The sequence below is a fragment of the Palaemon carinicauda genome, chromosome 7 (genome assembly GCF_036898095.1).
Source record: "Palaemon carinicauda isolate YSFRI2023 chromosome 7, ASM3689809v2, whole genome shotgun sequence".
Taxonomy (NCBI): Eukaryota; Metazoa; Arthropoda; class Malacostraca; order Decapoda; family Palaemonidae; genus Palaemon; species Palaemon carinicauda.
In genome coordinates this window covers 82,474,131-82,492,338 of record NC_090731.1, presented here as the reverse complement: position 1 = coordinate 82,492,338, position 18,208 = coordinate 82,474,131, and the positions used below count along the sequence as shown (strand labels likewise).

Here is an 18,208-nt window from a genome sequence, read left to right as displayed (position 1 = left end):
CTTTTTCAGTTAATGCCGTAAAGGTAAAAACTACTCTCAGACAGAAAGATAAGGATGCTTAAAGTGTCAAAATTATAGAACCAAAATCTTTCAATCTATTTTGTTTTAATCTAAACTAACCAGAGCTAAGCATTTACCTTTGGATGCAGCACACAATGGAATAATTAATAAATAGTGGGGAAGATTACTGAAACAATCTTTCACTTGGTGATACAAGCACCAAATTTGGCACGATTGTGCGGCAGGACCTACTTTTGCAAAAAAGTACGATCTCCAACTTCAGAAACAAAATGGCCGCCTCTGACATGGGTGTACAGTGGAATTTAGCAAAATGCTAATGTCATGATGCTATTTTTATGAGCTATTCATGCAAATATATGTTTCTAGATACGGATAGTCCAATTTTGCATTCCCAATATCATATTTGTCTAATACTGTGATAATATAATGACTTTTTTCTGACGAAAAACTACTCGGGTAAACTTACCGATGTGATATCATGTGCAAGCTATCATTCAATACAGCTTTGCAGTACAGACTGAATTGGCTTGCTTGAATTTACCCTTGACCAGTCCTTTTACTCCTTGCATTTGCAAGAACACAGTCGTGTGCATTTCAGTGTGTAGCGGTAGCATTTGCATGGTCCCCGACATTGACCTGTGCAGCGACATTTTGTCAGCTGCTGGCACGACTGAGTAATGGGTGGGAGTGTTGACCACAGAACTGCCCAGCCTTCGCCATTCTTATGCCAGCCCCAGTTGGCAGGACTTTCAGGCTGCATTTCACACACTGTTGCCTGGCCCCATATACAAGCTGCCTGGACGGTAGAACGTCTAACATGCTGAGTGAGAGATGCACTGGTTGGTGGAATAGAATCGTAAGATCTCTACTTTCGAGCGAACAAGTGCAGTCTTGCCTCATCAACCTTGGTCGTGTTGCTGTGCTTGTCGTACATGGTGACAACAAACTTTTCAAGGATTTTGAGGTCGGCATCTTCTATGGTAGGTGGATATTGGCTGAGCTTCTTGAAGACTGGACTCACTTCAGGACAAACAGCCCATGTTTGCCATGCCGTTGTCTTGCCTCTACCTCGAAAGGCTGACACCACATCACAGCCAGTGAAGGCATGAAAGAAGCACATACCAATAGCTTTCTCTGGACCAAGACTGTCTACCAGATCATGAACAGGAAACCATCTGATGGCCTGACCCTGACCAAATTCAACCCACATAGTCTCTAGACCTGCATCCTGAAGAGTTGCAAACACACTGATTGCGATCACCAGAATATCTGTGTCACATGCTTGACCGCATGAAGAGCATGTGTGAATATCCTGGAGTCAGCTTCTTCATGGTTACAAGGACTTAGGCCTTCAAGATTGATGGTCTTGTTTGACAATGCCTTTTCACCCTTGGTCACAACTACAACATTGTTGGGACACATGGACACAATCTTGTCTGGTAGGTAGTCAAATAGCTCAGTCTTACTCTCACTGTCTCTGAGGAAGCGCGACCAGATGGGCGGTAGCTTGGTTTTGTCTGTCACTCTGCGCCGAGTTCTTTTGCCACGCTTTGACCTCGTTTCAGACTTGAGGCTTGATGTCTTGTATACATCAAAAATGATATCTGTTCGCTCATACTTCAATGAATAGTTTTGGATCTTAGGCACTACGTCACGAACAGCATATTCTTCAAAGGTCTTTGATGTCTTTGGAGACAGCGAGTGGACAAGAGCAGAACCATCAATTATGATAGTGTCACAGTCAGGCTGAGTTTCAGGAACAGAAACGATATCTTCCAGAATGCCGACAAGGTCAGACTTCTTTCCACGAAAGAGATTCCCTGTGTCACTCAGTGCTGCAGGAAAAGACTGATTCTCATGCTTGAAGAATTCTGAAAGATCACACTCTCGTGCTTGGCACGATATGAACAGCTGTGAGAACAGGTTGCAGCCACTTTTCAGTACCTGCTTCTTCTTGTCACTGGAAGCTACAGCTGCTTATTGGTGGAAGAAGTCAGTTTTGTTCTTTTTGATGGGCTTGTAGAGGGAAGCCTCATTACCTAGACCATTGAAGAAGTCTTTAAAGGCAGCTTCGCCTTTCTCAAAGTGACTACGGACAAGCTCTGCAGCACTGGGATGTGCAATGATCTTTGTGTCCAGTGAAAGAAGGTCCTTGGACTCCTCCAGGAAAGGATTGCCAAGGTGCTTCATTGCACCACTCAATTTCTTGACCCTGTCAATGAATGACTTCTGAGACTGGATGGTCTGCTCATGGTGTCTGGTATCCTTATTCCCTGCTTTGGTCTGGGAAGCCAACTCACATTGATTGACCAGCTGGCTAACCTCTGGTCCAGACACCATCCATCGTCTCAGTGCAGATGGATCCTCAGTAATGCCAATGGGACCACCATCACCTTTGACCACTGCATTAGCCTGTTCATGAGCTTGGTCGATAGCTATGCCAGAAAACTCCCTGTGAGTCTTGTAGACCACAAATTTGCCAAGTTGGAATTCATGGAACATCGCAGGATGAGTGTCTTCCAAGGAGACCATGTCTCTGAGGTGAATGGGGAGCCATCTAGCATAGTTCACATTGTTGTTTGTGAAGAAGAAAGGCATAAGAGCAGACAGTGCTTCACAGTACAATATGAAGTTAGCCTCTCTGAAAGACCTGACCAATGAGAACACAGCCAACTCCATGCCTTCCGGGTGACTAAAGCCCTGTCACCCTTGGCTCGGCTCTCCCGCGCTGGCACATCCTGTCAATGCAGGCGTGGCTATCTAACAACGACACTACAACTAACTACATTTTCTAGTTGAGATGCATATGGGGCTAATTAGATAGCATTTGAGAAACTAAAGTATACTACTGTTAAGTTTGTTTGGACTGCAACAATTAGTAATAACTACAACTACAGTTAGTACACTACAAGCCAGCGTTGAAACCCCAAGCTGAGTTTCACAGCAGTGATGTCTCCAGTGTGCCCTGGTTGTGCTTAGACATATCTCTCATAAAAGCAATACAAACAAATGTAGCATTTGATTACATCAATGAAATACATAACCATGGACCTTTAAGTTTTGACAATACAGCTTACAAAGACAGATTTTGGTTAAAAAAACATATTTACAGCCATTTAACAGCCGCCATCTTGAAAAGGGGTGGCCTTATTTGAATTTAAAACATACAAATAAGTTCAATTTGGTAAAATATATTCAGATTATTGTTCAGAACATTTAGAAATAATGCATATTAGAGTTCCACTTAGCAAATAGCGCTGATAGGAGTTCGCCATGGAGGCCATCTTGAAAAGTGGCAGCCATCTTGGATTTTCAGCTGGAGATCGTACTTTTTTTGAAAAGTAGGTCCTGAACGTCATATGTGCCAAATTTGGTGCTTGTATCATCAAGTGAAAGATTCTTATGAAAAATTGAGCCAATCTGCCCCACTAAAAGTACTCAAACTCCCACAACTGTAGTTACTGAACCTTATAACAGAGATCTAGCCACAACTAGCAGTGATCATTGTGGGGAAAGAGGTTACCTCCTTACAAAATTCAAAGTACAAGAGGATCGTTAGTTGGTTTAGAACATTGAACCATCCACATTCCAAATCTTTTTATTGACAATGTTTTATTTTTTTTTTATTTTAGGTGTCATTCTAGAATGCACATTTCCTTTTGCGAAAAATCTGGTATGATTCTTAAATTGCGAGAAAAGGTATACTGAGATTTTTTTTCAAGATTTTTAGAGGCCTGTCTATCCTGAGAAAATCTTTTAATTTTCTTATCATGATTTTGTTAAATATTGTTTTCATGCATAGACTTCAGGAACTGTTTTACATCTTGAAGTGTTGGCCATAAATATGGGGTTATGGATAAAAGCTTGTATAGAAAAATTCATATGGCAATAACCCCTATGCCAAAGTTCATTTGCTTAAAGTACGTTTGGATAAGGTACCAGGGTATAAAGTTTATGTCAAAAGTTCATAATAAAAAAAAAATTAATGGTATAAATTTTATTTTATATAAATGTTTGTATACAAAAACATCCGTAAGTGAAATGTTTGTATGTAAATGTTTGTACGCAACTGTACATATGCAGATATACTTAAGGGATAAAGTTTGTTTGAAAAATGTACAAACACAAAAGTTTGTCAAGAATAAAATTCCTCAGGGTAAAGTAATACATACGGAAAAGTTCATAAGCATGTTTATACGATAATAAGTTGCGATGGTTAGCTGCTATACAATGTTTTGTCTGAAAACCATGAGAAATAATTTAGCGGGGCATATTGCTACAAGCTGACCCTTCTTACAACCACCATAGCCACCACCATCATCACTGCTGCCCACTTCGCCTCCACCATCAACAACCAACACAATAACCATATATTCTGCCGCTGTCACCTTCCCATTAACACATACTGTACGAACTTATAGCTTATGAAAAATTTCATACAAAATTTGTCCATACAAATTTTTCTATATGAACTTCTGTCCCCATGAATTTTAGTCATTACAAAAAGTTTACATACGTATTTTATATAATACAAGCATCTGCATATGAACTTGAGCGTGCAAACTTTTGGATATGTACTTTTTCCAAATGGAATTTGTACATTACAATAATTTTCCTATGATCAATTGTGTACAACCTTTGTGCATACTAAGTATTTCAATAATTACTTTAGTCCTAGAATCTATATGCATTCTAAACAAAAGTTTGAATGGATGAATTTTGTATGGCAATAAATTGTTTGGATAATTTATTTGTATAAACTATGTTATGATGATTTACATAGGGTATACAGTTCATCATGTCAAAAGTTCATAACTGAAAATACATAAGGGAAAAAAGGTGTAAGTTTAATTTTTTTCTTGTGCAAATGTTCGGTAGAAAAATGTTCTTCAGCATAAAATTTCGTATGTGAAAAGCTTTTATGCAAATGTTTGTATGCAAATATTCATAAGAGAAAAAGAATTTCATTAGAAAAAGTACATATGGATTGTTCGTCAGGATAAAATTCCTCTCGGTAAAGTATTAAGATGGAAAAGTTCATGAGCATGTTTATATGGTAATAAATCCCTATATGGATAGTCGCTATACCAAGTTGTTTTTTACATGAATTTTTGTTTGAAATCCAAAAGAAATGGGGTTGTCACTGACAACCACCATTGCAACCAGTCTACCCCCACCGCTCACTTCATCCTCACCACTAACAACCATCATCATAACCATGCACACTGCCATCGAAGCCTCTATATTAACGCAAAATAATATACATTGAGAACTGTACCAACCATGTGTCACACGATCGTAAATGGTTCATTTTGTGTATATATTATGCTGTATCTTCGCTCTTCCCTCACACTAAAGAGAACCTGAATAAACATGTCTGTTTTTCTCATCGGTAACGGTGTCTGTTTTAAACATGAAATTTCTTGTTGCTTTGAGCTTTTGTATATAAAGGAGAGTGTTCTATAATAAACTCACTCAGTTGCTTTCATCCTGTCTTTGAGTCACAACCTTCTCTCGGCCCGTCACATTGGTGACCCTGGAAGTCGACTCGCTCCTCCTGCCTTCCAAACCCCCTCAACCCTCCATCGTTGGTACTATGGCGGACTCTACGGAAGTTATTGCTGCGACTCCCCCATTGAAACTTTCATCATTCCCCAGCGGAGAGGCATTTGCTTGGTTACAGCGCGCAGAAGTCCAGTTTCGCATCAAGGGTGTGACTCGCTCAACCACCAAAGCAGATTATGTTCTCGCGGCGATACCCGAGGACACCTTCCCGGAAATATCCGACTGGGTTTGTGAACAAGTAGACACCCTAATATCGTATGACGCCCTCAAAACATACCTTCTACCGCAGTACTCGCCGTTGCCAGCTGCCCGTATAACAAAGCTTTTTCAGCTCTCACAACAACCGTTGGGGGACCAAAGGGCTTCACTTGCCCTCAGGGAAATGACCAGTATCGCTCGCCTGCAACCTGCCGCAGATGGCTCTCTTCGTGAGGTGAACCTACTTCGTGCCCTTTGGATACGCCGTTTACCCGGACCTATACGCGCTGCCATACCCGATGTCGATAGTTTACCCATAAAAGACTTAATGACCAAAGCCGATGCCCTTATGGACAGCCACTTCAAGACCTCCATCAACACCTCCATCCCTGACAAAGAGGACGCCTATTCAACCTCAACCAAAGCTGACGTGAATGCCGTAGGATATACACGCCTACCCCGTGACATGCCGAAGCGGCGACAAAGCCACCCACCACTCGCTCGCGCCCCAACCAACGACTTCTATAGCCACTTACTACCTCCCATCCGCCGCAGTTTTGCTACTACCACTTCAGATTCGAGGCAACCGCAAAGAAATGTGCCAAGGATTGTCAGTGGCCAAAAAACGTGTAAGTAGACCATCGCTCGTGGCGGTGGCCTCCCGTGTTTCTAATCTTTTCTTTTTATATGATGCAGGAACGGGCGTGCGATTTTTGGTAGACACGGGTGCTTGTCGTTCTCTTTTGCCAAGGACACGGCGTAGTCTGTCTACATCTGCCGACGTCCGCTTGGTAGCTGCCAACGGATCTGCAATACCCACCTACGGTTACGAGAACCTCACATTATCGTTCGGAAACGGTAAATTTAATTGGAAGTTTCTTGTTGCTGACGTCATATTGCCAATCCTCGGTGCGTATTTCCTCTCTCATTTTCACCTTCTGGTCGATGTCGCCCACCGACGATTGGTCAACGCAGACTCGTACTTGTTGACACCTCTTCAACCCGCCCCCTCCAACCTCGCTCTCCACATCAGCCCACCTCCTCACGTCGTACCCGGAAGTTTTCCGTCCAGAACTTTGTCAAACGCTCACGGCTCCTGCCAAGCACAGTATTTATCACCATATCAAGACGACGGGATCCCCAGTCTTCGCAAAATTCAGACGTCTGGCACCGGAATAATTGGCAGCCGCCAAACAGACGTTCACCGAAATGGAGAAAATGGGCCTTTGCCAAAAGGCCTCCAGCCCATGGTCGTCACTCTTACATATCGTTCTGAAGAAAGACGGCTCCCTCTGTCCGTGCGGGAATTACAGGCGCCTGAACAGGCAAACAAAACCGGATCATTACCCCCTCCCAAACATTGCCGACGTGACCTCCTACCTGCACAAAGCGAAGGTTTTCTCTACGCTCGACATTCTGAAGGAGTATTATCAGGAGTCTATGAACCCAGAAGACATCCCCAAGACTGCCACCACCACTCCGTTTGGTACTTACACCTTCAATTACTCCTGTTTTGGCCTTCGTAATGCTGGGGCCCCGTTTCAACGTCTCTAGGATGGCATCTTAGGGGACCTCCCCTTCTGTGTATGTTATGTGGACGACATAATATACACATCTCCTCCTCAAAAGAGGAACACCTCCGTCACCTGCGCATCGTGCTCGACCACCTGCAACAAAATGGTCTTGTGGTCCGGTACGGCAAGTGTACTTTTGGCGCCAACGAAGTGTCGTTCTTAGGGAACCGCATCACTCCTGAAGGAGTCCATCCCCTCCCTGAGAAGGTAGCAGCCGTTCAGGACTTCCCCACGCCCCTGACCGTCAAAGCTCTGCAGGAATTCTTTGTCATGATCAACTATTATCACCGTTTTCTGCCAGCCATTGCTGCCACTCTTGCTCCCCTCAACGCCTCCCTCAAGGGCAAGTCAAAACAAAGGACCTGAAGTGGGGTCCCCTTCAAGAAGTGGCTTTCTGCAATGCAAAGAAGGCCCTATCAACTGCTGCGGCTCTCACTTTTCCTATCCCATATGCCCCTCTCCTTCTCTCCACCGATGCCAGCAACGTCGCTATTGGTGCAGTACTCGAGCAGTTGGTCAACGGCTCGCCCCGCCCATTAGCCTTCTTCAGCAGAAAACTGTCCAAGGCAGAATCGGGTTATTCTACCTTCGATCGCGAATTGCTGGCGGTGTACTTGGCTGTCCTTTACTTTCGCCATTTCATAGAAGGTACGCGCTTCGTTATTCGCACAGACCACATGCCTCTGGTGCACGCCTTCACTCGACAGTCTGACGCCTGGTCCGCCCGTCAACGTCGACATCTCTCCGCCGTGGCCGAATACAATTGCACCCTTCAATACGTCCCTGGGAAAATGAATCCAGTTGCCGATGCCCTGTCAAGAAACACGTTGTCTGCCGTTCAACTGGGATTGGATTACAACGCCCTGGCTGAAGCCCAATGTCAGGATCCAGAGTATAAAGCATGTAGGACATCTTGCACGTCCCTCCGTTGGGAAGACTTCCCCCTCGAAGACTCCAACACCACCCTCCTCTGTGACGTCAGTACTGGTAGACCACGACCTTGGATTCCTGCTCCCATGCACTGGCAGGTATTTTATTCCATTCACGGCCTTTCACATCCCTCGTGCCGTTCTACTGCACAGCTGCTAAAGGCGAAGTTCATTTGGCATGGCATTTCTAAGGATGCTAAGGATTGGGTCCGCGCCTGTACTTCTTGCCAAACTTCCAAAGTACATCAACACACGGATTCAGGAGTGGGCACCTTTCCTCAACCTCAGCATCATTTCGCACACATTCACGTCAACGTTGTAGGCCCCCTACCCACATCACAAGGACACCCGTTACCTGTTTACCGTCATCGACCGCTCCACTCGTTGGTTTGAAGCCATTCCCATGGAAACTGCAACGTCCGCCTCATGTACATCTGCCTTACTCTCTGGATGGATTGCAAGATTTGGTATCCCTGAGCATATTACTTCTGACAGGGGTACCACTTTCACCTCTCAATTGTGGACATCATTAGCGAATCTCCTGGGCATCACCCTACATCACACAACGGCCTACAACCCCGCTGCCAATGGAATGGTTGAACGTTTTTATCGCAGCCTCAAAGCAGCTTTGATGTCCCGCTGCAAGGATTCCAACTGGTTTACTCAGCTTCCCTGGGTCCTCCTGGAACTAAGGACCACTCCTAAAGACGCCCTCGACGTCTCGGCAGCTGAAATGGTGTATGGCGACCCGTTGGTCGTCCCTGCCGAATTTTTTCCTTCTACAACCTTTCCGATGATCTCCAGCGCATACGTCACGTCGTGGGAAAATTTACTCCATGCCGCCAGACTTACAAGCCCCCAGCGAAGCATCAAATACCGACAGACTTGCACTCTGCAACGCACGCTTCCTGCGCAACGACACTGGAAAGCCCCCGCTAACGCCCCCTTACAAGGGCCCTTTCCTTGTGATCCGACGCAGTCCGAAAGCATTCCTACTGAACATTCGTGGCAAAGAAGACTGGGTCTCCATTGATCGTCTAAAACCTGCTTATCTCCTGCCACATGACCCGCCTACAGTTCGCCTCTCTAGATCAGGGCGCCCTATTTAACATGTACAGTATGTCATTTTTAGGGGGGGGGAGGCATGTACCAACCGTGTGTCACACGATCGTACATAGTTCATTTTTTGTATATATTATGCTGTATCTTTGCTCTTCCCTTGCACTAAAAAGAACCTGAATAAACACGTCTGTTTTTCTCATCGGTAACGGTGTCTGGTTTAAACATGAAATTTCTTGTTGCTTTGGGCTTTTGTATAAAAAGGAGAGTGTTCTATAATAAACTCACTCAGTTGCTTTCATCCTGTCTTTGAGTCACAACCTTCTCTCGGCCCGTCACAGAACACAGACATTTACTGTATATAGGAATCAAAATTTATAAAATACAAACTCAGATTGCACATCTCCACCACCAACATGACAAATTTGGAAGTAGTTTGTATTTTTCCTAAAGATACAAACCTGTAGGGGTATTACTTTCGGCGAAGCTGAAAGAGGAGCCATTAGATTTTTAGTGAGTGTTAACCGCCCAGCTTGTAGTTACCCGGGGTGGGGGTTGGGGGGGAGCAGTAACTACTCCTCTTACGCACACACCTGGGCTGTGAACCTCACTTTTCTTGGAGGTAGGCTTCGAGGGGAACTGGTGCTGACAGACCAATCTGTATAAATAGGTACAGGTTTTCATCGTTAGGAAGAATACAAATTACTTCTGAAATTGTCATTTGTTCCATTACTAAATATAAACCAATGCTATTTATGGGGGTTGACTTAACCCTTAAGAGGGTGGAAGTCCTTGCCAATCTGGCTTTTTGGCTTGGGCCGGGGATTCACCTTTATATATTTAGCACATAGTAGGTGGAAACCCTTTCCCTCACTAAAACCGTGCTATGCATTGTCAGCGGCCTACACAAGCTGTGTGTTAGGGATACTAGCAATGTGACTGTCAAGGTAAGAGTTCTTCTAAGTCATAGGAATCTTCAGAGATCACCAAGATGAAGAAACAATGAAGCCAGTCATTCTTAATCATTCATTCAGACTGATCCTGGGTAACCTTTGCCCTCAACCTTCTGCTACTTATCCATCAAGGAGCTTGAGGTGTTAAACCAGTTTGTTGTGCAGCCAACAAAGGGGCAATGGAAAATGTTTCCATGCTCATGTGGGTTACGTCTTCTAGAACCTGTGCCACAGAGTAGTTATATTTGAATGCCAAGGATGTAGAAATAAATCTAACTTCATGAGCTCTGGGTCGACGTGTTGGAGAAGCATTAGAGGTGAGTTACCTTACAAATCCAGGTGGAGATGATGTTCTTCGTGATCCTCCACTTGACCTTCCCCGTGTTGATGAAGAGTGCTGCCACTCGGCGGCAAGCTGCTGATGTCCTATTCAGGTAATATCTCAAGCTCCTTACTGGGCATAGTAACAGTTGATCTGAGTCATTATTTACAGAATGGAGACTTCGTTATCCGGAAGGAATCGAATCTAGGATCCGCTACGCCCAGATTTTTAATCTTTGCAATAAACTCAGGGGCGAAGCTGAGGCTTACCTCTCCTCATCCCCTTGAATGGACAATGTCATACAAGAGACATTAAGTTCACTAACTCTTTTGGCTGAAGCCAAGGTGAGTAGAAACACTGTCTTCAGAGTGAGGTGGGGATCTGTTGCCTGGCGTAATGGTTCGTAGGGAGGATCGTTCAGGAACTGAAGGACCCGAACCCCATTCTACGGAGGATGTCTCACTTCCGAATGGGGACAGTTAAGTTTGTAACTTCGTATGAGGAGAGAAAGTTCCAACTAAAAGGAAATATCTACTCCTTTCAGCTTAAGCGAGACTCAAGGCCGAGCGGAAACCCTTTACTGCCGAAACCAAGAGGAGCAATTCTTCCCACAAGTGCACTAGGAACTCTGCTATTGCTGGAATAGTGGCATCGAGGGGAAAGGTACCCCTTTCATGACACCAACCACAGAAGACATTCCACTTTGCCTGGTAGACCGATGCTGATGATCTTTGCAGATGTCCAGTCCTCCGACTCGCAACTTGTTGCGGAAATCCTCTCTGAGTGAGGAGGTGCTGGATAGTATCCAGGCTTGAAATCATATCGAAGCTAGGATTTTGTGGAAGATGTTTGCATGAGGCTGTTTGAGTAGATCGTGTCATGGAGGGAGTTCTCTTGGAAGCTCTGTCAAAGGCTGCAGAAGGTCCAGGAACCATTCTGCATGAGCCATAGCGGAGCTATGAGGGTCATTGAGAGATTGACCGATGTTCTGGTCTTGTTGGCTATTCTTCTCGTTAGACAGAACGGGGGGAAAGTAGTAAAGATCAATGTTGTCCTACTGTTGTTGGAATGCATCTTGCTAGAAAGCATTGGGGTCCAGGATTGGGGAGCAGTACAGTGAAAGCCTGAATTTCAGGGCTGCTGCGAACAGGTCCACAGTCGGGGAACCCCACAAAGTTAGGACTTTGTTGGCAACTAGATGATTCAAAGACCACTCGGAGGTCACTATCTGAGTCCCTCTGCTTAGATTGTCCTCGAGCACATTTCTCTTGCCTGGAATGAAGCAAACTGATAGGGTCACTGAGTTGTCTTCTGCCCATCTTAGTATCTCTACTGCCAGATGGCATAGGGACTGCGAAAAAGTACCACCTTGTTTGTTGAGGTAAGCCACTACTGTGTTGTTGTTGCACATCAGCAACACAGAGTGGCCTGCCAGTAATAGTTGGAGCCGTTGATAAGCCAGGAAGGCAGCCTTCCTCACTAAGAGATTTATGGGCTAGTACTTTTCGGGCTCTGACAACAGGCCTGAGGTCATGTATTGCAGCATGTGGCTCCCATCCCCCTTCTTTTGATCCATCTGAAAAGAGCATCAAGTCCAAAGGGAGGACGGGAAGGTTGGCGCCCTCAATCAGATTCTCGTCTGCCACCTACCACTCGAGGTCCGTCTGTTCTTTGGTCCCATAGGGACTAGAATGTCGGGGGAATTGATGGACTGGTTCCAGCTGGACTTTAGCCACCACTGGAGAGATCGTATCCTGGGACAGTCATTGGAAATGAGTCGGGCCAGCGATGATAGCTGGCAGAGGAGACACAACCACTTCTGGGCTGGGAGTTCTCGTCTGAGAAATGGTCTTGCAACCTTTCTCACCCTCACTACCCTATCATCTGATGGGAAGATTTTTTGGAGATCAGTGTTTATTATCATACCTAAATATACCAGTCATTGAAAGGGAAGCACAATGACTTTTCGAGGTTTACCATGATCCCCAGATCTTGGCAAAGCCTCAAAAGTCTGTCTTGGTGTTAAAGAAAGGTTGCCATCGTATCTGCTTGAATCAGCCAGTCGTCCAGATAGTGTAGGAAACGGATGTCGATTCTGTGAGCCCAAGATGACACTAGAGCGAACACTTTTGTGAAGACCTGGGGTGCTGTGGAAAGGCCAAAGCACAGCATGTTGAACTGGTCTTTCTTATTGTCTATTATGATTCTCAGTTACTTCCTTGAAAACGGATGGATTGGGATCTGGAAGTATGCTTCCTTTAGGTTCAGTGTATACATCAAGTTGTGTGGTCTCACCGCTTGTCTGATCATGTCTGCCGTCTCCATCATGAACAGAGTTTTTTTGACAAACTTGCTCAGAGCTGAGAAGTCGATGACTGGTCTCCACCCTCCAAATGCCTTTTTCACAAGAAAGGGTCGACTGAAGAAGCCTGGGGAGTCGTCGAGGACCTCTTGGAGAGCGCCCTTCTCCAACATAGTTGGAACTTCGGCCATTGAAAGGGAAGCACAATGACTTTTCGAGGTTTACCATGATCCCCAGATCTTGGCAAAGCCTCAAAAGTCTGTCTTGGTGTTAAAGAAAGGTTGCCATCGTATCTGCTTGAATCAGCCAGTCGTCCAGATAGTGTAGGAAACGGATGTCGATTCTGTGAGCCCAAGATGACACTAGAGCGAACACTTTTGTGAAGACCTGGGGTGCTGTGGAAAGGCCAAAGCACAGCATGTTGAACTGGTCTTTCTTATTGTCTATTATGATTCTCAGTTACTTCCTTGAAAACGGATGGATTGGGATCTGGAAGTATGCTTCCTTTAGGTTCAGTGTATACATCAAGTTGTGTGGTCTCACCGCTTGTCTGATCATGTCTGCCGTCTCCATCATGAACAGAGTTTTTTTGACAAACTTGCTCAGAGCTGAGAAGTCGATGACTGGTCTCCACCCTCCAAATGCCTTTTTCACAAGAAAGGGTCGACTGAAGAAGCCTGGGGAGTCGTCGAGGACCTCTTGGAGAGCGCCCTTCTCCAACATAGTTGGAACTTCGGCCTCGAGGGCCAGCTCCTATGCAGATCCATTTGCATAGAAGCACGATGGAACCAGAGCCTTAGTTAGTGGAGAGAGAGATTGTGTGAACACGAAGTGATACCCTGAACAAATCACAGAGACTGTTCCGAGTTCGGCCCGAGCTGCATCCAGCTTTTTCAGCAGTGAGGCAGGCATTTCCCCCACTGGTGGATAAAGTGGCAGGATTGCCCATCCTAGCGGTTGCGGTCTCGGCCAGAAACCTTAGGATTTTTCTCTCCACAAGAAGATTTGGAATCTTTCCTGTCCTTAGCAGGAAAGGGCTTCTTAGACACCTTCGCTGTTGGATTAGCTAATGTCTTACTCGTTGGCAGTTTCCGCTGCTGTTTCTTCTGTGGATGTGGGGGACTATAGGGCCGAGATGTCAAGGCCCTATGGAGTAAGGAGTCCTGGTTGGACTTCCTCCATCTCTCTGAAGCCCGCTCAACTTCTTCCAAGTTGAACAAGGAAGGACCTTCCAGAAAGGAGTTCCTCAGTCTCGTTACTTCGTTTTGTGGGACTTGGCGGTGGAACCTTCCTGCTATCAAGTCCCTTGGCCTGAGAATGGTGTTTGCCCACAAGTTCCCAACATGGTGAGCATGGAACTCAATGGTTCGGGTTCCCGACAGCAGAAAGGTTTCCATCTCTTTCCTGGAGCTTTCCTTGGACCAGTCCTCGGTCCTCATCAGGTGTCCAACCAACCCTAACCAGAGGTCCAGCCACAAAGTAGCCTGCATGTCATACTCAGCCACCTTTTCGTAATTCATGATCTCCGACGCGAAGACCGAGACTTGTAGAGCAGAGAGTCTCTCGAGAGAGAGATTCCCTTGGTCAATTCCGCTAGAGAGTGGTGAAGAGGAAGTGCCAGAAGAGGCTTATCTAAGACCTCATAGTACGTCCTCAGCCGCACAAAAGGCGGCGGAAGCAATTTGAAGGATGAGCCTGCCCGGAGGTAGCTGGAGGAGCCAGTGATCTGTGAGATCGCCTTCTAACGGGCACCCTTCAGACCCTTGGACCAGGGCAAGGCTGTAACTGGTCTTTGGGGCCTTCTTAGTGCCGTAACCATGGTCTAAGAACGTGTCTTTGCCCTTCTGATGGACCTCCACAGGGTCTGACAATCCATTGATGGCCCTCATACAGGCTAAACCCTACCAGAAGGCGTGCTCAGACTGCCTTTACTCTGCCTCCGATAGCCTCGGACTAGCAGCTTTGGGAAGATAGTTGTCGTAGTCGTCGAGTTTTTACACCCACGAAAAATCATCTCGGAATGGTTCGCAGTCATATCCAGATTGATGAGGATCACTCGTTGATGGTCCTGTAGATGGTTCCTTGGGACGCTCTGATGATCTTGGAGTCCTCGCTAAAGACTTCAGAAGGGTTTTTGAGTCTTTAGAGTCCTTCCTTGGGGGAAAGAAGACCTCCAGGAAAGAAGATTTTGGAGGGTACTCCCTTCGTTTCCCACCTGCAGGAGGTGAGACTGCTTACTCTAAAGGCTTGCAAGCTGGGCGAAGTTCCCGAGGTATTGGGAAAGGGGCGGAAGAGCTGACTAGAGACTCCTCTCTGAGAGAAGCCTCTTGAGAAGTCGGCGAAGATTATGAGACTGCTTGGAGAGGCATTGGGATGACTATGCTGAGCCTCCACTTAAATGTCCTATCTGGTGTCAGCTTGACTCTAGGTGAGTCTACCCTATCAAGAAAAAATCGATTCCTCTTCAGGGGTATTGGAATTTATTTTAATTCCAACCTTATTTATATTTAATAAACAAAACAATTACTCAAAACCCAAAACAACTTACATCAAATAGTAGATCCATAGTAATACTTTGTGATATTGCCCTACATTACCCTTTTCCCTAGACATGTCCTAAGATACAGAATAATATAGTTCACTTATCACAAGGTAGATGTTGAAGTCTTCCAAAATTGTCATAGTTCTGGGTATTGAACGTTTAGTTTTGTTCACAGTTAATATTCTATGAAAATGCCGGCCCTTCCACTGAGTACTTTTTATTGGAACTGTTCGCCATGGCTGTTTAATTTTATTATTCATTTTACTTATCATTAACACTAAGTTACTATACTAAGTAGCATTAAGTTATTTACTTTTAATTTATTAAGAAAATTAGGTAAAGCTTCGAGTCAAGTGAACGACCCAACGGCTATTCCCCACAGTCGGACACAAATATTTACGTTAACTGTAATCCTTATAAGGAAACAGTTTTGCTTTCCATTTCTTTTGCAACTCGTACCTCTATAATTTATTTTTGGTTTCTAACAGGGGAGATGAAAAAGAATCCGAAGCTTCTCGAGGGGGAGGAACCATCGATTTTCGCCTTGGATCCACTGGAGGAGAGGATGACGTCTCCAGAGGTATCCTGGGTGTTCTTTACGGTTGAATTGGAGGGCCACCTGCAACAAAAGCCTGGTGGACAGCCTTAACCAGGGTGCTAAACCACAGTTTCTGACCTACGGCAGCACTGGCTGAGATTTTCTCAGAAAGGATCGATGCTGAGGGTTTCTGAAAGGAAGCCTTACCTGAGACAGTCGAAGACCGGGCAGGAGGCTGCAGCTTTATAAATTCCTTCTTATGGGGGAAAGGAACAGGACGGATTTCTGGTTCTTTTGGAGCTTTGAAGGTCGAGTCCTCGCTAAGGGGAGACCATCGGGGGACGTCCTCACATATACTATTCTCCTGGGAGAACGCGAAGGTATGCACATGCAAGCAGGCGAAAGAGGAGAGGAACCACTATGAGGAGAGGGCGGGCGGCGAGATGGTGAATGCCGACCCTACGGAGAGCGTTTAGAGATTCACGAAGGAGAAGGCGTAGCTACTGATTTTCTTTCCTGTGAACGACAGTGTTCCTTATAAAGACAACGTTCAGGTGAATGACGATAATGTTCAGGAGAACGATGAATTTCTGCCGAATGATGGGTGGATGGTGAATGCCTACGAGAAGCTGTCGCTTAATGATCTGCCAGTGGAGGGTGTGTGATTGGAGAGCGCCAAGAGGTCTGCGAATGACGAGCAGTAGAAAAATGCTGATCTCTTTCTGATCATTTAGGGGATTGGCGAGCTGGCGAACGGCGAGCAGTGTGGGACTGGCGGCGGACTACCGATTGGCCAATCTTTGGAGAAGGAGACTCTCGTTTGACTTCCGATATCTCAAGAGATCAGCGAGTTGCTGGCGAACGACCAGTGGACGGGGACTGACATAGAGACGGAGACGGATGGTGAGCTGGCGAACGGCAAACCATTAGTGAATGATGAACTGTTGGCAAAGAGCGAACCATTGGCGAACAGCGAGAAGTCAGAGAATGGCAAACAGCTGGTCGTTGACGAGTGGGCGAGTGACGAGGAGCTGGAGGTCAGCGAACAGTTGGCGACTTGCCAGTTGCGAGAACTCACCAAAAAGTCAGAGAATCTGGTAATTCAATTGGCGAAGGCGAGCCACGAACAGCTGTTCGATGGCGAGAGGTTGGAGAGGAGCGTTGGACAGGCAAATGCCGCAAGGCTGGCGAACGGCGAGACCAAGGAGAGTCCGGTAAGATAGGCGAGAAACGGGAACCTGCGGGTGAACGGCGAGGCTGACGAGACTCATTAGGCTGACGATCACTTGGTGAAGGCTGCGACTGAGGAGATGAGAGTTAAGGAGTAGGCGAACGGCAAGGTATATGACGATCCTCCAAAGAGGAGTGTTCGGCAGATGTAGGCGACAAGCCCAAAAAAATATTAATATTAATATTATTAATATTAACATTATTAATATTAATATTATTAATATTAATATCATTAATATTATTATTATCATTATTATTTTTTTATTATTATCATTATTACTATTATTAAGCCAAACAGACATCTCTTTGCCAGAGGTGAAGGAGAGTGTCTGAGGTGACGAGGAGGACTACTAACTCTTCGCAGGGGAGGGCTGCTCATCAGAAAGATCTTTAGCCGGTCTTATGAGAGGTGTCTCTATAGGGGTTCTCACTCGAGAGCGAGCAAGGTGATCATCTACAGGAGAGACTTGCCTCAGACTTTGCTCCACTCCCGAAGGAAGCTCGGCGAGGGAGGAAGCGCAGTCTTCGGCAACAGTGACAACAGCAGCAGAAGAGGCAGGGTCGGAATCGATGTCTGGGACGGCAGACAACTCCTCAGGATCAAACAGGTCCACATTATGCAAGGCCAAGGGATCCACCTCTGAGGAAGAAGATCACTGCCTCTCAGCACCCAGCTGAAGGAGCTGCAACAGCACCTTCTTCTAAAGGGGGCCAGTCAAGCCAAGGGAAGTCAACACTTGGAAAACATGAAAAAAGATAAGGATTCCTCGGGGGATGTGGGGCCGCTTGGCTAGGATAGGCAGCACCATTTCTCAAAAACTGGGGTTGTCCTGCTGTTAATGGCCCACACTACAATTTGACAAACCGGCCGAACAGGAGCTTCGGTGAAAGGTCGGGGGGGGGGGGGAAGCCTTGGATTTCCTCCATTTTGAGGAAGACCCCAAAGGCGACAAATCCCTTTTAGCCTTCTTCTTC

General features: G+C 45.8%; 1 protein-coding gene across 1 annotated transcript in view; it reads right to left on the bottom strand.

The window, feature by feature from the left end:
* Positions 1-18,208, bottom strand: part of Sulf1 (Extracellular sulfatase Sulf1) — an 893,213-nt gene that overhangs the window by 187,927 nt on the left and 687,078 nt on the right. The window lies entirely within an intron of this gene.